General features: G+C 42.3%; 1 protein-coding gene and 1 long non-coding RNA gene across 8 annotated transcripts in view; both read right to left on the minus strand.

Moving 5' to 3' along the window:
- Window positions 1-24,663, minus strand: LOC107975940 (uncharacterized). Its single transcript, XR_001719497.3, has 4 exons — window positions 24,580-24,663; window positions 11,437-11,541; window positions 5,237-5,335; window positions 1-1,422 (listed from the first exon to the last, which is right to left on the minus strand). It is a non-coding gene; the product is annotated as an uncharacterized LOC107975940 (long non-coding RNA).
- GRM8 (glutamate metabotropic receptor 8) overlaps window positions 1-26,346 on the minus strand; it is an 810,916-nt gene that overhangs the window by 633,706 nt on the left and 150,864 nt on the right. The window lies entirely within an intron of this gene.

Consider the following 26,346-nt stretch of genomic DNA (forward strand, 5'->3'; position numbering starts at 1 on the left):
GCCTTCTAAGGATAGATATTTCATCATTTCCTTTATTTAAAGATAAAATAAAAACAAATAGAAAATAGCAGTGAGGAAAAGCTAACAGCTACAGAAACCAACTGGATTTTGCATGACATCTTCCCTGCCAAAGTTCATGCCAGCCGATTACCCTTTCTCTACCCTGCCTCAGCTTCAAACAACTCCCCTAGAGCAAATCCTACCTACTGTAGACCCAGTAGCTGTTTCCCCTTTTTTCTTCCTCAGGGACTACTGGTTGGCAGTGGCCATTTGCCTCGGGATACATTGGCCCTGCCAGAGCCCAACTGGTGAATCTCAGTTTAGTTAGTTATACCCAGTATTTATCAAACAAAAAGGCCCCCAATGGAGACTTCGTAGGTATTTTTTTTCCTTAAGTACTCCCAAACCTCCGTCCCCATCCTGTAAAAGTTTAATTCCACAGATACAATGTCCTTTGGAGGAACATAAACGATTGTAACACCTAAGATTATTTTTGTCCCTGTGGTACACAGAAAAACAGCCCCACAAAGACATCCACATTCTAATCTCTGGAACCTGTGAATATGGTAGGTTACACTGCAAAGGAAAATTAAGGTTGCAAATGGAATTAAGGTAGCTATCCAGCTGAATTTGAGACAGGAAGATGATCCCAGATGATTCTGGTGGGCCCATTGTAACCACAAGGGTCCTTAAATTGGGAAGGGGGAGGCAGAGGAGTCATAAATGAGAAAGGTCATCATAAAAAAAAGACTCGCTTGATCATTGCTGGCTTTGAAGATAGAAGGGGACCATAGCCAAGGAATGCTGGCAGCTTCTGGAAGCTGGAAAACAGAGCAAAATAGATTAAGAAAGGAGCACAGCTCTGCTGAATAATTAACACACCTTAATTACAGCCCTTAATTATTGGGCTTCTAACATCCAGAAATGAAAGATAATAAATCTATCTTGTTTGAAGCCACTAGATTTGTGGTCATCTGTAATAGCAGCATAGGAAGCTAGCACATCCCCCGTCCCCAAGAACCAATTTTGGTCACCACAGTGGCAATTCTGCCACCACTGAGAATGTATAGTCTAACTCAGTCATTGTAATCTCACTCCTTTCCCAGGTATTAATTTAAAAGTAGGCATGCGACTGAATTCTGGCCAAGGAGATATAAGGGTCCCCTGGAAGTCTCTGGAGGCTTTTTGGCTCTTAAAAAAAAAATGGAGAGATTCATTTTAAGACAAACTTCCCTTTGTTTTTCTATAGATGTCACCATTTACTTGTGATCCCTGGACCTGCTACCAGGAGACAATGAGGGCTGACTGATAAGAAAGACCACATGCTAAGGGTAGAAGCACAGAACAGTGGGAAGGAGCTGGATCCTCGCTGCCTTTGTTTGCAGAGGGACGCAACCAGCCAACACACTTCCAGACTTCTTGCTATATAGGAAGAAAAATGCACTCATTATTTAAGCTAGTTTTGGGATGGCTCTTTCCTGCTTGCCATCAAAAGCAACCTTTCTTCCCTTTACCAAAAATAAACGCATTCTATAAACAAAACATTCAGCACTCAGTATCCCCTTGTTAGCTCAAATTCAATATGGTCAGCAGAGATATTTAAGGGAGAAGATTTCGGTGTCAGAGAATATAGAAATGAGATTCCAATTAGAGATGTTTAGCAGACACTTAATCCCTAGAATAGCACGAAAGGTCCTTTCTGGGCTAGCCTTTGCCCAGAACAGCCTGTTCTCTCATACCCCATTTCCCCCACCTGCCTCCACCCTGAACTCCATGTATCCTGTGCCCCAGTCACACTGAACAGCTTGCCATTGCAAACACATGCTTGCCTTCTCCATCCCTGTGCAGTAGAGCAGGATGGTCCCTAGAGCCCTTTTACCTGACTAACACCTTCTCATTATTCACAATGCAATGCAGATATTGGCTTCATGGAGCCACACCTGGCATCACCCCTACTCAGAGAGAGTGAAACATTAGTAACCTTACTTTACCTGTGTTCCCACAGAACCTTAGGTACATCTTTGCCCTGTATTTTTCAAATTGTCAGAAGTGCTGTAATTGGGTGAGTTAATGCCTGTCTCTCTCCCACTAACCTGGAACCCGAAGGTAGAAACTGTGGCCTTCATGGGTAAACCCCCACACCTAGTACTGTGCCTGGGCCAGAAGGGGAGGGAGGAGGCAGAGGGGAAAAGGGAGAGCAAATGAATATGAATGAGAGAGTGTGAGTCTGGAGCTCAGATGAGACATCAGAACTGAAGATATCATTTGGGGAGTCATCAGCATAGAGACGACAATTGAAACTGAAAGCTTGGATGAGATTGCCAAGAACAGTTCCTTTAGAAATATTCACCATCACGGGTGGGAGGAGGTAAAGGTGCAGAGAGAGAAGTATGGGAGAAGGAATTCTGAGTGCTGATAAAGGAGACAATTTCTGAAGGTATCAGCAGTGCTGGAGGATGCAAAGGGGTCAAGAAGGAAGGAAGCCAGGAAAAGGCCTTGGACTTGGCCTCAGAAAGAACCTCTAAGAAAGTAATAGTAATTTCACCAGAGTGAGTAGAGAGGAAGTCTAGTGGCAGGGGATTCAAGGGAGAGTGAACACAGAGTCAGTGGGTACACACTGAGCCCACACTGCTCCTGCAGATGCTCACCAGAAAAGGAAGAGAACAAACTATACCGCTCTTTGCCTTCTTTCATTCCATATTCACATGGGCTGATAATCCTGAAAACATTTTTATTTAATTAAAAAATACAATGCCTTTATATATTTTGGTCTGTTCAGGAATAAGTTCTTTAGGGATTTTGCCAAAGGGGATATAAAATGTAGTCCACTCTGCCAGGGCTGGTGTGGCAGCCTGGGGATTGGTTATGTGGTATGGATTCAGGGGTGGGCTTCCTTGTTCCAATAGACCAGGAACAAGGAAACCTGAGTCCCTGGTGCTAGTCTTTCCTTGTAACTCACTCTATGATCTTTATTAAGTTATTCATGTCTCCGGGCCTCAGTTTCTCCCTTCTTAACCTGCTTTAGTTCTCAATCCCACTCAATGATACCAGGAAATAATTCGACCAGTCAATGAATATTTACCTATTAGTTCAATGTGCAAAGCATTAAGCTAAGAGGCTAATGGAAGTTTCCATTCTTCTAATGGAAAACTCTGATCCCTATTATGACATAAATCTCTCCTGGGAAAGTAACAATCTTAGCTGTTATTAGTCATTAACACTACTGCGTAAATGTTTCCTCGATTATAATAATAATGGCAAACACTTCTTAAAAGCTTATTGCATGCTGGATCCTAAGCTTACAACTTTACATGGGTTTTCTCTTTTAATCATTACAAAAGCCATAGGAAGTCAAGAACATTGTTAACCTTGTTTACAGATGTGGCAGGTGGGGCTTGGAGAAATCATTTGTCTAACATTGTCACGCAGTGATGTCACCAGGCAAGTGCCAGAGCAGGATCGGAACCCAGGCAGCATGGCCTCAAAGCCTGTTGCTTTAGTCAGGGTTCTCCACAGAAACACAACCAAGAGGAATTCCCTCTTGCTCAGGGAAGGTCAAACTTCTGTTCAGTCCTTCAGCTGATGGGATAAGAACCACAGAAACATCCAAAATAATATTTGTCCACATACCTTGTGCAACTTGGCCCAGATAAGTTGACACATAAAATCAACCATCACACTTGTGCACTTAACAGAACAAGGTACTCAATAATATTTTTTAAAATATTAGTTCACCTCAAAGCATTTCTTTTTGTTTTCCTCACTTTCGTTGATAATATAATTATTCACCTAGGTGCCAAAGCCAAAACTTTGAGCACCATCCCTGCCTCTTCCTTCTCCCTCACTCTGTATACCCCATTGCTTGCAATTGTTTGATTCTACTTCTTAAAGGTCTTCCTACTAGTCACCTCATCTCCATCCTTGCAACCACAGCTTTATTTAGGACCTTGTTATTCATTGCTTGGACTATTGCAACACCCTACTAACTCAACCTGCTGCCTACAGATGGACTGAATCTCTCCATTCATCTTTCAGCCTACCGTCAGAAGGAACTCCCTCAAACACAAATCTGGTCACGCTGCTGCCCTTTATATAATTCTTCAAATGCCCTACCTCCTTAGTTTGGTTTAAAAACAAGGTCCCCCCATCATCCCTTTCCTAAGCCCCCATACTCCTTGCATCCTACCTAACAACAACAACAACAAAAAAAATCTGCTTCCTTGAAATTGCCATAACCCTTCCTTGGTTCTAAACTTTTGCAAATGCTGCCCCCCTCTTTCACAAAAGGAATGCTGCTCCCTTTTCTCCCAAAATCAGCTCAAACACCATTATTGTCTGAAAGTGTTTCCTGATATCTCTGGGCAAAATAAAGTACCTTCATCCCTGTCCTTCCAGAGCTTCAGTACAGAATTTACCAACCACTGTAAGTAACACACCCTCTAGACTATAAATCCCTAGGAGACAGTGCTATGTTCTGTTCATTTGGGGAACCTGAACACCTGACAACATACTACCCGGAAATATGAGAACAAGTACTTCATACATGTATTGGAGACCTTAGCAGAGATACAAACTTCTAGAGAATACATTTGTGGCTTATCTGCTCCCTTAGTGAGGGAAAAAAGTACTTAGTATCTCATAATGTAATACGGGGCTTAAAAATCATTGAGGGTGCCTAAAAATAGCAAGTAGGTCTACTTTTCCTTGGGAAGAGTTTTGATAAGATATTTTTGATCTTTTAGGAGTTAAAAAGATGTTTCTCAACCTCTAAACAGAGTTGGTGGCCAAGGCAGAATGGACTGGTAGAATATTAAAAATAGAGCGAGGCTAGGCTGTTCCTTCAAGATATTTGCAAACACTAGAATTTTTAAACACAAAACAGAATAGGAGTTGGAATATTTTAAGAAAATAAGTAAAAATGTAGTCCTCTTGCTATCTCCAACAGCTATGCATTTGAGTACCTGAAATGTGGGAGTAGACGAAGGGGCATTAGATACACTATAAACCATGTTTGTTATTATAAATAACACATAAAACCACAGAGCACCTTCATTATAGATTAACGTTACAGTTCTCTGTGGACACAAGACCATTGACAACATGGGGGACATGAGGTTGTAATAAGCCTTAGATTCTATAAGTCAATAAAATTAAGCCATGGCACAATTGTGTCACATCTACAGAAAGGCAGAGTAGATCATCACTGAGGGAGACAGTGATTCTAAGCCTCACTCACCTTGGCCAAGCCTGAAGATCTTGAGAAGTGTTTCTGTCCCATCACTAACTTACCCACTCATACTGGTGGTGTCAGTGCAGGAGTCACTGCTACTGAAGGCTGGTGGAAGGAAAGACCACAGGTTGTTTTTTGTTTTTAAATACTTTAAGTTCTAGGATACATGTGCACAACGTGCAGGTTCATTACTTAGGTATACATGTGCCATGTTGGTTTGCTGCACTCATCAACTGGTCATTTACATTAGGTGTTTCTCCTAATGCAAACCCTCCCCCAACCCTCCACCCACTGACAGACCCTGGTGTGTGATGTTCCCTGCCGTGTGTCCAAGTATTCTCATTGTTCAATTCCCACCTATGAGTGAGAACATGCAGTGTTTGGTTTTCTGTCCTTGTGATAGTTTGCTAAGAGTGATGGTTCCAGCTTCATCCACGTCCCTGCAAAGGACATGAACTCATCCTTTTTTATGGCTGCATAGTATTCCATGGTGTATATGTGCCACATTTTCTTAATCCAGTCTGTCACTGATGGACATTTGGGTTGGTTCCAAGTCTTCGCTATTGGGAATAGTGCCGCAATAAACATACGTGTGCGTGTCTTCATAGTAGCATGATTTATAATCCTTTGGGTATATACCCAGTAATGGGATCGCTGGGTCAAATAGTATTTCTAGTTGTAGATCCTTGAGGAATCACCACACTGTCTTCCACAATGGTTGAACTAATTTACATTCCCACCAACAGTGTAAAGGCATTCCTATTTCTCCACATCCTCTCCAGCATTTGTTTCCTGACCTTTTAATGATCGCCATTCTAACTGGCGTGAGATGGTATCTCATTGTGGTTTTGATTTGCATTTCTCTGATGACCAGTGATGATGAGCATTTTTTCATATGTCTGTTGGCTGCATAAATGTGTTCTTTTGAGAAGTGTCTGTTCGTATCCTTTACCCACGTTTTGATGGGGTTGTTTTTTCTTGTAAACTTGTTTAAGTTCTTTGTAGATTCTGGATATTAGCCCTTTGTCAGATGGGTAGATTGCAAAAATTTTCTCCTATTCGCAGGTTGCCTTTTCATTCTGATGATAGTTTCTTTTGCTGTGCAGAAGCTCTTTAGTTTAATTAGATCCCATTTGTCTATTTTCACTTTTGTTGCCATTGCTTTTGGTGTTTTAGTCATGAAGTCTTTGCCCATGCCTATGTCCTGAATGGTATTGCCTAGGTTTTCTTCTAGGGTTTTTATGGTGTTAGGTCTTACATTTAAGTCTTTAATCTATCTTGAGTATGCATATCAAGAATATTGGAAACATACCTATTGTCAATAGAGCGGGCCCTCTGGATCATAAAATTGAAGTGAGGAAGAAAACAAAGGCATTCATGCCAGAGGAAGCAAAGTTTTTGGTTTGTTTTTGATTGTTTTGTTTTGTTTTTTGAGATGGAGTCTCGCTCTGTCACCCAGGCTGGAGTGCAGTGGCATGATCTCGGCTCACTGCAACCTCTACCTTCTGGGTTCAAGTGATTCTCCTGCCTCGGCGTCCCAAGTAGCTGGGACTGCAGGCACACGCCACCACGCCCATCTAATTTTTTGTATTTTTAGTAGAGGCCAGGTTTCACCATATTAGCCAGGATGGTCTCGATCTCCTGACCTCGTGATCTGCCTGCCTCAGCCTCCAAAAGTGCTGAGATTACAGGCGTGAGCCACCGCGCCTGGCCCAGTATTTTTTTAAACAATTCAGAAAGCTATGTATCCAAATTCCGAAGCAATCTTGAGCAGTCATCAATGAAAGTCTTTAACTCAGTGAAGCACACATTGTCTTAAATGCCTTTATCTCTTTCCCTGGTCTCTGTCTACATGCACCTCCCCTTCCTCCAGTACCTAGCCCAAGCTTCCCCTCCATAAGCCCTCCCATAATGTCCCTGGTTGGAACCAGTCACCTCAACCTCTGCACCTGCATAGTTTATGTGTGTATATCTAGCAATTATTTTCTCATCTTGGCTCTAAACTTTGAAGGGCAACTGTTATGTCCCTCTCCAATGCCTATCACAGCATTGTGCCCATAGCCAGGGTGCAGTGCATCTTATGGAATGTGACCAAGGGACATCTCCTGTTTTAGCATAAATAAAAGAAACCAGAGTTCTGCTCTTCTTCCACCTTCATTAATCAAGTCCTCCCTCCAGCTTGTTGTTTACCAGCAAGGGAGAGAAAAGCTGAACTCACAAGTTCATGCTGCTGAGATCAAGACCTGAAGCATATGTTGGCCCACAGGGAGGGCTCGATGCCAAAAGCTGGGGAGAAAACTAAAGTTTCTCCAAGGAAAAAATAAATAAGGGTGGAAAGGAGAGCACCTCCAGTTAAGGACAGGTACTATGACACCTGACACCAGGAATGCCTTTGCTGCTAGGTGCTTCCTTAACTGTGACAGGACATTAACACAGGACCTGCAGCTGGGGCAGGAGAAAAAGAGAAAAAGGAGCAGCAGAGAAGAAACCAGCCTCAGTCCCAGGCCCTTCTCCACTGCAGGGTTCCAGCTTAGAGCAACACCAAGCTGTGGGAGGGGAGAAACTTTCAGTTTGGCTGAATTTCAGTTTTATCACACAGGACTGGACATTTTAATAACTGAAATGAGACTTTTCATATATTTAGAAGTGACTAGAGAACGAAGAGTATGAGACCAATATACCTTCCAGATGGGGGTGGGAGAATCCTAGACTTCACTGGTGTAAAATCAGTAGGAAGAGGCAAAATTAAGAAGTTTCCAAAAACAAAACTCAAACCTTGAGGACATTACACTAAGTGAAATCAGCCCATTACAGAAAGACAAGTACTGCAAGACTCCATTTATATGAGGTATCTAAAATAGCTAAGTTCATAGAATCAAAATGTGGAATGGTGGTTGCCAGGAACTATGGGAAGAGAAAAATGGGGAGTTATTTAATCAATGGGCAAAAAGTTTCAGTCAATCAAGATGAATAAGCTCTAGATATCTGCTGTACGACGCTGCACCCACAGTAAACACTAATGCAGCATGCTCTTAAAAATTAGTTAAGAATAGAGCTTATGTTTAAGACTTTTTACCATAATAAAATGAAATAAAAAAATGAAGAATCTAAAAATTTAAAATTTTAAAATAAAGAAGTGGTACTATGGAGTCTCACCTATCACATATACCAGTTACATTGACATTTTAAAAGTCAGTGCTCAATAATAGGGCTCCCCCAGAGTGCCTTGCCTGCTTCACGATTCACAGTACAAACAAGGCTTCCATGCTTCCTGACAATCACACATGGAATTCCATTTTTTAAATGAGGAAATGAAAAATAATTTAGAAACCATTAAAAGAAATAAAATATTTTCTTTAAAAATAGAGGACTCAGCCATGTTTATGACAGTCGAACAAAATGTCTATTTCTCTCCTTTTTGCCAGGGCTCCTCTGATTGCCATCCAATTAGCTAGTGGTCAGAGTGACCCATTAGTGAGAAGTCCTATTAGGGAAGCCCTTTAGCTGGTATGCAATATGTGCTATTTTCACTGACTGGACTCAATTGGTGGTGGAGGTGGTGAGTGAAGTCTGCATTCTGCCACAGATAACTAATGTGTAGGTAGATGTGGTTCCTCTCAATAATCATGAAGGCCCTGGGTTAATTCCTTTGGTTGCCAACACACTAGGGCTGGTGAAGGCAGCACAGAATGGAGAGCCTTTTCAAAGCTGGGGAGAATGCTCTAGCAGAAGCTTTTTCTTGTCCTTGAAACTGCTTTGTTGTCATTTAGATGAAAGCCAAAACTATTTCTGATGAATATTATGATGCATGGTTACATTTAGATCCTATTTTTCAGGGGAATTTTGGCTACTGTAACTGAATTTAACATATGTTGATAGAGCTCTTTCATGCCCTGGGCACTGATGAATAAGACCAGGTTGCTAATTCCCCTGAGAAAGTTACAGTCTACGTAGAACGCAGTGGTGTCAATGGACTGACACCATACAGCATGTGCAATGGACATCTGTGTGGTTCACCTGCCAGGCAGCTCTTCTTCTTGTTGTAGGAGAGCATCGCACTTTAGCTTTAAGAAATGACACCTCTCTGTGGCTTTGACCATATGTTTCAAGTGGAGCTCACCCCAGCTTTCTCTCCCCAGCTCCAGAAATGGGCATATGTCCCATGCATGGCTAAAGTGAATAACACCTTCCCCAGGCCACAGTGATTGCTTGAGTGATGAACTGTCACTTCTTGTACAGTGGGGGCCAAGCCTTGGACTTCTGCGGACACAAATGGAAGCGAAGCACATCCTTTCCACTAAAGGTGCTGTATTGGGTTGAACTATATCACCCCAGAAGATATGTCCACCTGGAGCCTCAGAATGTGACCTTATCTGGAATAAGGTGTTTGCAAACATAACTGCAGTAGGGAATTCGAGATGAGATCATCTTAGAATAGAGTGAGCCCTAAATCCAATGACAAGTGTCCTTATAAGAGACAGAAAAGGAGAAAATAACAAATACACAGAGAGAAAGGTGATGTGACAATGAAGCCAGAGACTGGAGTTATGCAGCTACAAGGCAGGGATGCCAAGAATTGTTGGCAGCCACCAAAACCGAGGAGAGAAGCATGGAGCAGATCCTCCCTCAGAGCCTCTGTAAGGAGCCAGCCCTGCCAACACCTTGATTTTGGACTTCTGGCTCCACAATTGTGGGAGAATAAATTTCTGTTGTTTTGAGCCACCCAGTGTGTGGTGATTTGTTAAGGCAGCTCTGGGAAATGAATACAGTTACTAAGCTACAGCTGCTGGTGGCCATCTTCCCACCACATGGGCAAAACCTAAGCATATAGCCAGCACACCAGAAAGCAGAGCTCAGAGCTGGAGCAAGACACATTCCTGTAGACTTCATTTTAAAATGTGGAGCTAACCCTGCCTGAGAAGTCAGATTTACTCCTATACTGTTTTAAGTTTTTGTACCCTAAATTGCCTCATAGGCTTACATTTAAGTCCTGTCTGAGACAGTAAAACAAATGCTTTCTTTACTAAAGGTACACACACAGTGTTGCAATCACAGAATAGAGCTCATCTAACACTACTTAAGGGAACCCAGGAAGGCTTCACTAAGGAAGTATCATTGATGCTGAGTCTTGAGTGGAATTTTGCCAGGAAATAATTCATCTGATGTCCCATCTCTGCATCATTCTCTGTGGGATTCTTTCTGGGGAGCCACATAGTCATTCTGCACATGCCCATCCCAATCTAAGGGCTCCAGGACACAAACCGCGGTTAGCCAAGATGTCTTAAATGAGTTTTGTTTCAATGGCATAGATCCCCACAGCATCAAGTGATTCCCATCCTCCATGCCTGGGACCTTGTGACCACTTGTGCCAATACCAACTTGCTTCTGGCCCTCATTCCCACTCCGGTCCAAGCCAATCCCAGCTCTTGCCTGGAGACACACAATAGATTTCTAACTAATCTTCTGCTTCCATCTTGACCCTGCAATCCAGTTTCTGCACATGTACCTCAACTGTACCATATCTCTCCAAATCAAATCCCTTCAAAGGCTTTTACCAGATCTGTAAATTCCCAGCACCTAACAAGTTCTTGGAACTTCATTTGGGTACCAATTATGTGTTAAATGAATGGTGAATAAGCAAGTTCATCAGGGCCTGGAGTCATGACTCAATAGCAGAAGCTTTAGACCTTAGGACATCTTGCAGTCATGACTCACATCTCATGTTACATACCTGGAACATTCCAAACCAATTGAAAGAGGAATAATATATTCATCAGATTTATCTACTTCTGATTTTGCATCCACTCTATTTGTCTGACATAGCAGATCTCTGGTTCTTAATCTAAGAATGGTAGATCTACTATCTGGTTCTGGTTTTCAGATTCAAGTTTAGCAACCTGGGTGTCAATCCTGCTATCATCTACTTAAGCTACTGCTTCTGTTTCCCAACTGAAACCTGGCCCTAATTCTGATTCCTGGCTCTCCTTCCTTCCCATGTGCCCTCCGGTTGCAGGCACTGGCATGCCCCAGAACCCAGATCACATGTCTCTCAACTGTTGCTAAACAGAATGAGATGCTGAGCCCTGACCCTAGGGCAGGGTCCCATCCTCTGCTACAGAACAATTTTTATGTGGACTGTTAGCCACGCCATCTGACTTTCTCCAAGCTACCTACTTCCTGATGTCCTGTCTCCAGCATGCACTCACCTGCCATGTCCATCTACTCCTTCATTCAACAAGCACTCTCAGATTATCTTCTACACAGTGCAGCTACAGTGCTAATGAAAGATGTCTGTGGTATGCTTTCCACCTCTGAAGAAAAAGAAGGGAGTAATTTAAACAGTGGTAAGATGTCTGCATGGGACCTCAGAAACTGACTAAGTGTTCACAGTGGTTCACCTCTTACCCTCTTACTTTGCCTTGACAGAACTTTAGTCAGGATTCTCTCCTTCCTACAGGTCCCTGAATTCTACTTGGCCCCAAGCCTGAGAAAGCACTAAACACTGGAATGTGGCCCCCTTATTAGCTTGCACTGAGAATCAGCTGACCACAGCAGGACAATTTCTGTCATACCCCACTGATCATCCTCCCCATCCCACTGGCCATCCCCCAGTTCCACTGATCATCCCCCTGTCCCACCGATCATTCCCCTCAACCATCCCACTGATCATCCTCCCATCCCACTGGTCATCCCCCCACCACCATCCCCGTCTCACTGATGACTGGTCATCCCCCCACCACCATCCCACTGGTCATCCCCCCCACCACCATCCCTGTCTCACTGATGACTGGTCATCCCCCCACCACCATCCCACTGGTCATCCCCCCCACCACCATCCCACTGGTCATCCCCATCCCACTCGTCATCCACCCCATCCCACTCGTCATCCCCCCATCCCACTCGTCATGCTCCCCTGTCCCACTCATCATCCCCCGTCCCACTTATGACCCACCCCGCCATCCCACTGATCATCCTCCCATCCCACTGATCCACTGATGACCCCCCTGCCGTCCCACTGATCATCCCCTCCTCCCACTGGTCATCCCTCCCGTCCCACTGATCATCCCTCCGCCGTCCCACTGATGACTCCCCACCCCCGCGGTCCCACTGGTCATCCCGCCGTCTGGCTGGCGACCCCCCGGCCGTCCCGCCGATGACCCCCCCGCCGGCCCACTCATCATTCCCCGCCGGCCCACTGATGACTCCCCCTCCAACCCACTGATCATCCCCGCCATCCCACTGGTCATCCCCCCATCCCACTGACCATCCCCCATCCCACTGATCATTCCCCGTCCCACTGATGACCCCCCCACCATCCCACTAGTCATCCCCCCGTCCCACTGGTCATCACCTCGTCCCACTGGTCATCACCCCATCCCACTGGTCATTCCCCCATTCCACTGGTCATCCCTCCATTGCTTGCTCCCTTTTACAATTTTAATTAAGCTTTTGCTTATCTCTCCCTACCCTATATAACGGAAACCTCTTTCTTTTTGATTTTGTGACACTTGACAATTTCTGAGGTTGGAGCATTCTCTCTGTGGCAATGGTCTTTCTTCTGAATAAAATCCCTCCTTATCTAAGTCTGGACTTGTTTTCATTTGACAGAATACATAGAAGAGAAATCTAACTTGGGTGGGAAGAGGAGGGGATGAAGATTAGAGAAGGCTTCCTGGAAATAAACTGTGAACAGAAAGAAAATAAAACATTGGCTGGGCACGGTGGCCCACGCCTATAATCCCAGCACTTCAGGAGGCCGAGGCAGGTAGATCTCTTGAGGCCAGGAGTTTGAGATGAGCCTGGGTAACGTGGTGAAATCTTGTCTCTACTAAAAAATAGTAATAATACAAAAAGCTAGCTGGGTGTGGTGGTGCATGACTGTAATCTCAGCTACTTGGGAGGCTAAGGCATGAGAATCACTTGAACGCAGGAAGCGGATATTGCAGTGAGCCAAGGTTGTGCCACTGCACTACAGCCTGGGTGACAGAGTGAGACTCTGTCTCAGGGGGAAAAAAAAAAGAAGGAAAAGAAAATGTTAACCAAACTAACACAGAGGACATGCAGGGATTCCAGGCTGTGAGGTGGCATGCGTGACTCTCTTGCCATGTGGCAGTATGTTCAGGTCCTCACCAAGACCACCATCTCTGATCTGTGCTCCATAAGCCTGAATGGAATTCTTCATGCCACCTGCACCTGGCAATGCTCCCAAACAACTGCACCTGGCAAGCTGGCCTAGCTCCTTCCTCGGTCCAGGCCTAGCCTTCTGTGTGTGCCCACAAAAACACATGCACACATGTTCTTTCTTATTCAAATGTGTGACCCCTACCCTCAGCATGCCACAGACACCTCAAGTGAACTCTAGCATCTCCAGAACACCCAAGGGGTCAAGTAGTTATTATGATAGATGTAGGCCATCTCTACCTTTTCATGGACTCTCTGTTCATGGCATCTCACTCTGTAGGCTTAGGCAAAATTCCTGTAGCCTAGAGAGATCTGAGACTACAAGGACATGAAAAATGCAAAGAGGGTAAGCTTGACTGGAAACTGCACAAGGACTGGAAGCAGGTCTGACTCATTCAGCATCATATCCCTACCACCTAGAACAAGGCCCCAACACCAGTAGGGGCTCAAATATTTGTTAAATAAAATGTCATATCAGCTCACGTGAATAATTCCATCTATCGCAGAGTTTCCTCTGACACTATCATCAAGCAACATTTTAAAGGGGAAAACAGTGGTTGCCCTCCATGATATGAAACACACAAGGCTAGCAATGCATTCTGAACATCCCTATTTCCCTTAATAGCCCATTATGCACATGCCAGCCATGATTCATGATGTAAATGTAACTCTAGAGTCGTATGACCGTAAGTACCAATGCCTTGGAAGTGTATCTGAGCTGCTACAAGAGAGATTATTTTTTTCCTCACTGCTACAACTGCCAGAAAATATGTTTAAATCATTACTTGAAATTCCTTTCCCAATCAAATCTCTTCCCAGAGCTGTTAACAAGAAACAAAATGTGCTGACTTGAGTTTCACTTTCTTTCCATTCCTCTGCCTTCCTCTTGTGGGACCCCCAATGAATCATGAAATGGCTTTGGTCAGGTAAGAGTGAAAAAAGCACAGAAAGAAGCCCAGTCTGTCAAACATGCAGATCCTAGAGGACAGAGACTCTGCAGCCCAGTTCTACCAACGGACGTAACCCCTGAAATAATTTGCACCTATTTCAATCAACTATTCATCTGCTAGCCTTCTGATTTTATTATATTATGAAGCCATTTATTTTCAAGGAAACTATGTTTGTTGCTTAGTTGATACATGATGAAGTAAACTGAGAAAACACACTCCTAATTCTCAGGCCAACTCTTTTAAGGCCTATAAAAAATGACATAAATAGATTCTGATGTTGCTTCATTTCTGCAGAAGGGTGTTTTTATATTATGTTCTTCTATCAACACAGTAAGTACAGATTGCATCTTAAAGCTCTCATCTAGTGCTGGAGTTTCCAAACACAATGGCTTTAACAAGGAAATGACTTTGGAAAGGAAAATAAAAGAATGTGATTTCTTTGGGGCTGAGCATGGGAGAGAAGCACACTTCCTGTCATGACTTGGGAGGCATGCAGAGACCAGCTGGCAAGGCTCTGATCACAGAAGCTAATCCCTCAGGAGAAAATGGGTAATCCCAGGGCCAAAATTCACCCAAAGAACCAGAACAAATATGGGCTTGGGTCAGACAGAACTTCATTAATCAGGGCTCAATCCGGCAGCCATGATTGGGGAGATGCCATGTAAAGAGGAAAGCAGAGATTGAAGTGATGCTTCTACTTGCCAAGGAATGCCAAATATCACCAGCAAACCACAAGAAGCAAGGACAGAGGCTGGAAGAGATTCCTCCTCACAGCCTCAAGAGGATCCAAGCCTGCTGACACCTTGATCTCAGGTTTCTGGCTCCCAAACTGTGGAGGCCAATTCTGTTGTTCAAGCCACCCAGTTTATGGGACTTTGTTACAGCAGCCCTAGCAAACTAATACAGTTGGCAATAGGAGTTAGGTAGCAGGAAAATAATAAATAACTGAAAACAGGGACCACACAGTTCATGTGAAGCTCCTGGCCCTTTTCAAGCATTGGTACAGGAATCTCTGGGAAAGAGATTCAAACTATCACTTGAGGCTAATTCCCTTATACTTGGGAATTCACATTTATTCATTTGTATGACACTAAAAGAACATGAGAAATATAAAGACAACAAGCTAGAGGGGGTCAGGGCCCCATACAATAGCCAGGATTCTGCTCAATGGCTTCATGCATAGTCAAACCTTACCAGCTGTGTGAGAATAAAGGCAGAGGAGGAGACCCTTCAACCCAGTCAGGTAAAGTTGACAAGGAATAGGTAGTATGTCACGGTCCAAAACCAGGAGGCCAGAATACAGGGATGGGTCCATCTCCAAGGATCTGAAGTGTAAGTCAAATGTCTGGTGGGACATCACTGTGAGTTTGCAGTGACAGAGAGGGGCTCAGGGTTCACCCCAGGACAACCATATACAGGGTCCATCATGACAAAACCATTCCAAACCCTGGCAACCTGTGGGTTGATGCTGGGTGGAAGCTGTTGGCCCTGGCTAAGACTCAGGAACTGAACAAAATTAAAATTGCTGCCAAGGGCATGGGTGATGCTGGGTAGGGGTGATCATGGAAAGCAGGGACTAATACTGTCAGGTAAAGCCACACACTGATTGCATGTAAGAGAATACATGACAGCAATCATCAATAGATGAAGAAATAAGAACCGTCAAACACTAGATATTTTACACATATTAAACATTTCTCATATATTACATTACAAAGTTGGCATAATATTCTACATTCAACTTTTTGCATTCTTTATTTCCTTAGGAAACTGTGTTTCTACTCAAGTTGTCTGAATTAATTTAACTCATATGCCACTGTGTACTTCCTTTGAGTTTGGGGTCCATAGCTGTCCTGCTCCACTGTCTCATGCCAGGTCTTTTCATTACATGAACTGCAGGATGCTGTCTCTCAGGCACAGTGTTTTGGGGGCAATGCCTCTAAATGATGCCTCCATTGAGGCAAAGATCACATGAATTTGTAATTGTTTGCATCTCCACCTCCTCTGAAACACAGTGACCTGCTGGAAAGCAAAGACCATGATTTGTCTCTGTAACCTCAAAGCCCAGCACAAGTATCACCTGACACATGCACTATAAATGCTCACTGAATTGATTCATTCTTAAGAAGATTCAAAATGAAAAAGGAAGCAAGCAGATTTGGTGAGCCATTTCTGACTGGTATTTCATGAATTCATGTATCTAACTATGGGCCAGCACTATGTCAGGTAGTACAGTAGTCATGTGAAGAAACAATAAGATTGATCACTGCTAAGGTATAGAGCAAGTTTCAGGAATGACAAGAATGTGCTGCCCTTAATTGAGCACTTAGCCTCTCTGCTGCCTTTTGCTCATTGAGCAAATTGGATATATATTCAGGCCAGTAAGAACACTCATAGGCTACCTGCTGGTGTAGACGGGCTCCTTACAAGATACAAATTGAGGCTGGGTGTGGTGGTTCATGCCTGCAATGCCAGCACTTTGGGAGGCCAAGGCAGATGAATCACCTGAGGTCAGGAGTTCAAGACCAGTCTGGCCAACATGGTGAAACCCTATCTCTACTAAAAATACAAAAACCAGCCAGGCATGGGAGCATGCACCTGTAATTCCAGCTACTTGGGAGACTGAGGTAGGAGAATCGCTTGAACCCAGGAGGCAGAGGGTGCAATGAGCCAAGATCATGCCACTGCACTTCAGCCTGAGTGACAGAGTGAGACTGGGTCTAAAAAAAAAAAAAAAAATACAAATTGACCATTGTTGAACACTAGCCATGAGCCTCACATTGTTATGTATGATCTCACCCAATTCTTATACAATTGTTATCCCGACTCTACACATGAATAAATTGGGGCACAACATGATTAAGTAAGTTACCCAGATCCCTTTGCTACAATATGACAAATCTGGAACATAAACCCAGCCAGTGAGAAGTTCTTAACCACTCCCCAGTGCTGCCTAAGAGATTAGGGTTGGATGAACCTACAGATTATCAGATTATAGGTTTTGGTATTTGCCAGCAATAAAAACTTGAACTCTAAGTGACTTGACATTACAGTAACCCCCGAAGGTTCCCATGCGTTATCAAAGATAATGCATAAGGCATGGTTGGAAGCAGCTCTGCCCTTTGGTTCCCAGAGGCTGAGCAAACCTTACCCCCAGACTCACATTACTAACACAACTAGAAATCTGGTGACAATGGTCATTCAACAGAAATTCATGAAGAGCCTGTTACATGTCAGGTACTATACTAGATATTGGGGGATCTTTCCACTAAGAAAAAACACATGCTGATAGAAAAGATTGACAGAGAAATCAGCACTACAATCAGAGTGGCAAGTGGTACCACAGAGTTAAGCACAGGGACCCTGGAAGCACATTGCTAAGGATGAGGCAAGATACCCCAAACTTGTCCTCAAATCTCAACCCTTTTAAAGTGGCAACTGAATGGTCACATTCAAGTAGAAGCAACTGTTAGGTGACATGGCAAATAATATTCAATAACCAAGGATGACAAAAACAGGACAGGGTAGAATACTTAGCCCAGAAGTGGGTGGATGGCATTGAGAACTGGAAAAGAGAGAGGGGAGGTGGTCAGGAGTCATTCAAAAGCTTCCTCTCTGGTCTTCCATGTAGAATCTTAGCCACATATAGTTAAGATTGAAGGTAATTAACAAATCAAGCAAAAACCCTCTGCTATTTCAAATATCCTGCACACCAGGCAACATACCTACCATCTTTATGATAATATACAGCTTTGTTATGCCTTTTGGGGGAAAATCTGTATTATCCCCATTCCTTTCACTAGTAATACCTGATATTAAGTAGCACTTTTGAGTTCATAAAGAACATTCACAAGAATTATATCATTGGATTATTACTGAGCAGACAGGGCCTCCATTTTACAGACAAGGAAATTAATTCTCAGAGAAGCTTGTTAACAAAATCTCATAATTGAAAAAGAGGGATTTAAAGAAGTGCTTTTGACTCCAAGGTTGGTTCTACTGCATCAAACTGCCATTGTTTACTAAAAACTTAACTACAGCATTAGAATCATAGGTTTTAAAGCACTTATTTGAATGCTGTTTGCTGTTTCATATTAACAGCAGCTGTTGCTACTTGGCAGTTACTAAGCCCTAAATATTAGGAATGGCTGGGGTGAAGAACAGCTTTGAAATGACACTATATTTGATCAGCTTCTGCAATAACTGTTAAAATCATATGCATGTCCTTTGGATCCCTATAAAGCTTCTACAGTATCACTGCACCTGCAGTTCCAATTTGCAATTTCCTCAGCCCTCCTTTGAAGTTATTCTTGCCAATTACCTGGTGTTAATATTAATTAAATATGATTTGTAACTCAAAATGTGGTGTTATCAATGGAACTCAGCTGTACAAATATAAAGTAAAATTTTCAATTGAATTAAATTGTTTCCTTTCATTCATAGTATTTTACAACATTAATACTTTTCTCAAATTGACTTTTGCCTGCTGGAAGTCATTTTCCCAAAGCAATGAACATCTGAGGGGAAACACTGCTCTTTATGTATTCTTTCCTTTCTGTCATTGAAAATAGTTTGTTTTAATCTTAAAGTGAATCCATTTCAGTTACCAGAAACTTGCTTCTTGTTTATAACCCAAGAGGGGAAAATGCTTTATTTTAAAACTGTACTAAGATACATTAAAAATATGATCAGTGAACACGTTTCAATTGTACACTAGGGATGAAACTTTCCTTACTTTATTGCTTGACCCTCACAAAAAAAAAAAAACTATCAAACTTTTTGGCAACTGTCATTTTATATACACAAAAAATGAATTAATTAAATTGGTTTCTTACATTAACATTTCAAACAGAATCTGCCATCCCAACAACTCTCTGGTCCCTTCCAACTCTAAGATGTTAATATTCGGAACATGTCAAACAATAGTCAGAAGCTTCCAGCATTTGCAAATTTAGGGGGAGAAAGACACACATAGAATATTTGACAGAATCAGGTCTATTCTGCCCCCTGTAATGTATGCAATGATGACTTGAAGGCCTGTCATCTTCAATAAGCCATTCATAAACATGATGACTGATTAAAGAAGGTGTGCCGCCATACTGTGCAAATCTACAATGAAAAGATATGTTCTCTCATATTCCTTTTATCTTCAAAGATAAAGCTTTAGCTTCCTTGCCCCTTATAATGATAGCAGTAGCATTAACATTTATTATCCTGTCTTCTTTTAAAAATAATATAATAATGTAAGACAAAGAAGGGAAGGAACCTGTCTAAAGACTAAAGGAAGTCATTTATTGAGTCATGAGCCACCAGGCCCAGAGCTTATGATGGAAAAGCATGAGTGAATATTATTAACTCCTTTATTATAATGTCAATGAAACATTATATCAAGGAATTGAAACAAGACAGAAATAGAGGACTGGATCTAATAGCTGAGTGTTGTGTAACACGTAGGTCTTAACCAGCAGCAACTAAGCTATTCCCTTCCCTCAGGCCAAAAGACCAAAAGGGGAAATAAAAATAAATTAGGCCAGAAAAAAATCTCTGGATGTCTGTAATATTTCAGGTGTCATCAAAGAGAAGCTTCTTGGAATTACAAAGTGGGGCAGGTGAACAGCAGGTACACACCTATGTTGGCAGTGTCTATTGTGATCCTACTGGGAGCTCTACCTAGGAAAGCCAGACAGACACTGGGATCCCATCACTTACCCCAGTCTGGAACCCTGAATTATCCATTAGGTTACCTCATTTACCCAAGAATCAGGATTGGGAGAGTAGAATTCCATAACATTCCAAAAGGAATTTGTGAACTCGCTATATTACAGGCTTCTCCATTAACCAAATTCTGTCTGCTTAAGCCCTTCTCATTCTTATTACTAACCTGTTGTCCTCCTAGCCCAAATCCCATCCCTGCCACTGGAAGCTAACCTTCTGAGTATACCCTCCTTCACCCTCTGTTAAGAACTGAATTATCTCCCAAGAAAAATACATTGAAATCCTAAACCCAGTACCTCAGAATGTGACCTTATTTGGAAAGAGGGTCATTGCAAATGTAGTTAGTTAAGATGAGGTCATACTGGGGTAGAGTGGGCCTTTATTCCAATATATCTTCATTTTTATAAGAAGAGAAGACACAGAGATAAACACAAGAAGATGGTCATGTGATGGTAGAGGCAGAGACTGGAGTGATGCATCTACAAGCCAAGGAATACCAGGGATTGTCAGCAAACACCAGAAGCTAATAGAGGCAAGGAGGGATTCTCTCCTACAAATTTCAGAAGCAGCCACCTTAATTTTTTATTTCTAGTCTCCAGAACTGTGAGATGATAAATTTCTATTATTTTAAGCCACTAGTATACTATATTTTACTATAAAATGCCTCCTTTCAAGGACCTCACTTCATGTAGGAACCCTAGCCCTAACCCCAACCCTACTGTGCATGTTCAGCCATGCATTCTGGCAAAAGTTCCTGTTTTCTTATGAAACACTGCTCATCATCCTTAAATTTTTTTCTGAGGATCTCCTTTTATCATCTCCCATAATTGAAGTCTTCTTCAAAGGAGACTGAGAGCCCTCCCATGACCATAAACCCATGAAAAGAGAACACTCTACCATACTGTTACCTCCCATTGCAATGTCTAGGCCATTATTCCCACACTGTATTCATCTGTTCTCACAATGCTAACAAAGATATACCCAAGACTGAGTAATTTGTAAAGGAAACAGGTTTAACTGATTCACAGTTCCACATGGCTGGGGGTGGCCTCAAATCATAGTGGAAGGCAAATGAGGGACAAAGTCACGTCTTACATGGTGGCAGGCAAGAATGCTTGTGCAGGGGAACTCCCATTTATTAAACCATCAGATCTCATGAGTCTTATTCATTACCATGAGAACAGTATGAGGGAAACCACTCCCATGATTCAATGATCTCCACCTTGCCCTACACTTGACACATGGGGATTATTATAATTTAAGGTGAGGTTTGAGTGGGGACACAGAAAAACCATATCACATATCTTTATATGAAAGCTTCTCCCCATGAGTCCATCCTCATTCCCCTATACTTCTCACCTTAGCAACCACCTTTCCATACTCAACCATCCATTGTACGAGAATGAGCTTTGATCTATATCTCAGTTCCTGCTTGGCTCTAGATCAATGTTCCTTGCTATTCTTCTCCACAAAGCTATGTACTGGTACCTAAAGTTTACTGTGTTCATTTTACTGTCTCTTTTCTGTTTATGGTACCTGCCTTTTCCTAGTTGCCCAGGTATGCAATTTCAAGTTCAACTTTAATTTCTTTCATACCCTCAAGCTCTGTGTCCCGTTACTAAATTCCATAGACTTCACCTCACAAATGACCCCCAAGTCTATCTCCTCTTCCATTTATATTATCACTGCCCTATATCAGGCCAAGATTGTTATTGCAATGGACGCTGAACTGGTCTCCTTGTCTTCTACTTCTTATAGTACAACCTTAAATATACATTCTGATAGATCCCCCTCTCCTCAGCAGTTTCCTCCTGATATAATATGAGTATTTGTCCCTGCCCAAATCTCATGTGCAATTGTAATCCCCAGTGCTGAAGGTGGGGCCTGGTGAGAGGTATTGGGTCATGGGGGCAAAGCCCTCATGGCTTGGTGCTATCTTCAGGATGGTGAGTTCCCACAAGATCTGGTTGCTTAAATATGTGTTGCATCTCCCCCATTCCCAACTCTCTCTTGCTCTTGCTTTCACTATGTGGTGTGCTTGCTCCTGCTTTACCTTCTGTGATTATTGTAAGCCTCAAAAGGCCTCCCCAGGAGCAGATGTTGCTATGCTTCCTGTACAGCCTGCAGAACCATAAGCCAATTAAACCTCTATTCTCATAAATTACCCAGTCTTGGGTATTTCTTTATAGAAATGCAAGAACAGCCTAACACAGAAGATTGGTGCTGAGGGGTGGGGCATTGCTATAAAGATACCTGAAAATGTGGAAGTGACTTTGGAACTGGGTAACAGGCAGAGGCTAGAAGAGTTTGGAGGGCTCAGAAGAAGACAGGAAGATGAGGGAAATTTTGTACCTTCTTAGAGACCAGTTAAATGCTTTTCACCAAAATGGTAATAGTGATATGGACAGTGAAATCCTGGCTGCTGAGGTCTCAGATGGAAATGAGGGACTTACTGGAATCTGGAGCAAAGGTTACTTGTGTTATGCCTTAGCAAATAACTTGGATGCACTATGTCCATGCCTTAGGACTCTGTGGAAGTTTGAACTTGAAAGTAATGACCTAGGGTATACAGCAGAAGAAATTTCTATGCAGCAAAGCATTCAAAATGTGGCCTGGCTGCTTTTAATAACCTATATCAGATGTGGGAGCAAAGGAATGACTTAAAGCTGCAACTTATATTTAAAAGGGAAGCAGGGTATAAAAGTTTGGAAAATTTATATCCTAGCCATGGGGCAGAGAAAGAAAAAGCTTTTTCAGAATTCTTCAGAGAAGAATTCAAGCAGGCTGTGGAGCAACCACTTGCTAGAGATATTTGCATAACTAAAAAGAGCCAAGTCCTAATATCTAAGACAATGGGGGAAAGTCCTCCATGGCATTTCAGAGACCTCCATAGCTGTCCCTCCTATCACAGCCATAGGAGGGAAGAGTCCTTTCATGGGCCAGGTCCAGGGCCCCACTGCCCTGTGCAGCCTCAGGACACTGTTACCCACATCCCAGCCACTCTAGCTCTAGCCTTGGCTCAGAGGGCCCCAGATATTGCTCATGCCACTGCTCTGGAGAGTATGAGCTACTATAAGCCTTGGCAGCCTCCATATGGCATTAAGCCTGCAAGTGCACAGAGTGAAAGAGTGATGAGGCTTGGCACCCTCTCCCTACATGTCACAGGATGTATGGAAAAGCCTGGGCACCCAGGCAGAAGCCTGCTGATGGGCAGAGCCATCACAGAAAACCTCTACAAGGGCAGTGCCAGGGGGAAATGGGGGGTTGGAGCCCCCACACAGAGTCCCCAATGGGGGCACTGCCAAATGGAGCTGTTAGAAAGAGGCCACCATCCTCCAGACTCCAGAATAGTAGATCCACCAGCAGCTTGAACCCAGGTTGAAGTGCATTGGTGGAATCTCGGCTCACTGCAACCTCCACCTCCCAGGTTCAAGCAATTCTCCTGCCTCAGCCTCCCAAGTAGCTGGGACAGCAGGCACATGCCACCATGCCCAGCTAATTTTTGTATTTTTAGTAGAAACTGGGTTTCACCATGTTGGCCAGGCTGGTCTCAAACTCCACCTCAGCCCCCCAAAGTGCTGGGATTACAGGCATGAGCCATCACACCAAGTCTGGACTTTTGAGTTAATGCTACAATGAGTTAACATTTGGGGAGACTATTGCAATGGAAAAGGACATGAGATTTGAGAGGAGCCAAGGTGGAATGATATAGTTTGGATATTTATCCCCACCCAAATCTCATGTCGAAATGTCATCCCCAATGATGGAGGCAGGGCCTGGTGGAAGGTGTTTGGGTCATGGGGGCAGATCTCTCATTGCTTGGTGCTGTCTTCAAGATAGTGAGTTCTCACAAAATCTGTTCATTTAAAAGTGTGTTGCACCTCCTCCCCTTGCTCCTGCTTCACCTTCTGCCATGATTGTAGGCCTCCTGAGGCCTCCCCAGTAGTGGATGCCACTTTGCTTCCTGTACAGCCCATAGAACCATGAGCCAATAAATAAACCTCTTTTCTCATAAATTACTCACTTTCAGGGATTTCTTTATAGCAAAGCAGGAATGGTCTAACACACCTCCATTGTCTAGAAAACTAAGGATAAAATAAACACCCTATGATTTGAAATAATCATGTGTCTATGTCAAACCTTCCAATTTTGTCTCCCATAATTCACTAAACAAACTATGCTCCAGTCAGAAAAACTGTGCTATTTGCTGATACCAAATATTTTTCCCTTCTCCAGCAATAATCCTATAGTCAAGAGATGCCTTGGAATGACACTATAACAGCTGGGATATCAAGGGGCTATTTGTCTTTATCAAGTGTCTCCTGGCCCTCTCCCACTCAGAAAGATCTCAACTAGGGAAGAGCCATCACTGAGGTCTGATCAATGACCACCATACACTCATAAACTTCATTCTCCCAGATTTGCAAGGGACACTTTCCCAAGTCTGATTTTTTTAAAATGAAAAACATTCTAATCAAACTGTATAAGCAATTTATCACTAACCCAATTTTCATTTCACCATCATTCCATTATGATCTGCTTGAGTTAATCAGAGGTAAGACAGAGGAAGCCTCAATTTGCACTGAAACTTCTTAGCAATCGATGTTGCTAAAGAGAAATTCAGAACAAAGTACAGAAAACATTATGAGTTGGGGAAATATACAATTTTATTAATGGGCAGACACTCCAAAAAAATTGAATGTATACATCTCCTTCTCACTCAAGCTACTGAGGTTTTTTTTTAAAAACACACTACTAACATGGTGACAGATGTCATCAATGTTGTAGTAAGAGCTGCAAATGTTACAGAACTAATGAATTTTCATTAGAGACATCAGATAATTTCAGAATGGGTTAAGTTGCTACCATTTGCCATTCCCATTAACATCATTGTCATGTAAAAGGTTTAATTTTCAGCTATTTTTGTTCTAGATAAAATCTTTGTCATTAAAATGAGGGATGATTTTGATATTTAATATATTCCATGGCATACTCCAGTGTGGTACTAATTTGGCCTTTTCAGTATTCTGCATATTAATTAACAATCCATCCCTCCTCCATTCCCCAGATAAGTGAGAACTGAAATAGAATGGACAACCAATCAAGTCACAGAATACTGAAAAGATCAACACAGAAGAAATGTGTTGCTCTAATCAAGAGCATATACAAGGCACCAAAATTATTTTCTCCCATGCTAATGACTATGATAGAAACAGGAGTAATGAATGGCACCATCTAAATCCTTTTATGTGACAATATTACCAAAGCACAGCAATGCTCCCTAAAAACTAAAAACTAAGTATTTCTTATTTTAGTCAAAAGAATAAAACTGCGGTTTCACTTAACTTTTAGAACAATCCATTTTGTTGGATTCTGCAACAAATGGCAGATTATGTCCTGTTTTGAATTTTTTATAGTAATCTATCTCATGCACACAAAATGTGTCCTCAAGTTGCAGAATGTCCAGGATCACTGTGGAAAACTTATTTCAATACATACTCTATTAGTTTTCTCCTCTTGCTAAATTATCACTCTGGTAAGAACTGACATCAGCTGCTTAAATAATACATTAACCCTGTTTCCAGAAGCTATTGTTTTCATTTGAGTGGGCATTTCCTCTAAGGATAAACTTTAGATTTTTACCCAAGAAGATAATATAATTTGTCATAATTTAAAGATCAATTGAATGTTTTGAATCAGTTTTATAGCAGTAATGATATAAATTCCCAGAGAGCAAAGATTATGGCATAATGCACACTTACAGCAGGTGTGAACAGTTGTCCAATTAAATCAATTAGCCCAATCTGTCCAACAAGACCAGGCCTTTCATACATTTTCTGCAATAGCACAAATGTAGAACAAATGTTAAAGATACTAAATATTGTGTATTATAATTTTCTATGTCCTACTATGTACAGAAAAGCTTGCAGTCATCTGCAAGTCTCTCAAGTGAAAATCCTATTTCAATAACATCAGACTTTTTGTCCTTGGTAATTATGGTTAAGCCCAAATCATTCCCATGATCTTTTTCTGAGTCGAGGCCTCTAAGAAAAACAATAAATTTATCAACATAATGTCTTCCTTCAGGCCAAAATTACTGAAAAAAATCAATAGACACTTTAATTTTTCCACAAAATATTACTCTTATAGAAAAATTCATTCATTCTTAATAAGAATAATAGTACTTAAGTAACAACAACATACTTAATTCACAAAGATACGTTGTTGACAAATCAGCAGTTAAGATTTGTGCTCTAAGTTGTTCCTTTG

Source organism: Pan troglodytes, chromosome 6 (assembly GCF_028858775.2).
Source record: "Pan troglodytes isolate AG18354 chromosome 6, NHGRI_mPanTro3-v2.0_pri, whole genome shotgun sequence".
Lineage (NCBI taxonomy): Eukaryota > Metazoa > Chordata > Mammalia > Primates > Hominidae > Pan > Pan troglodytes.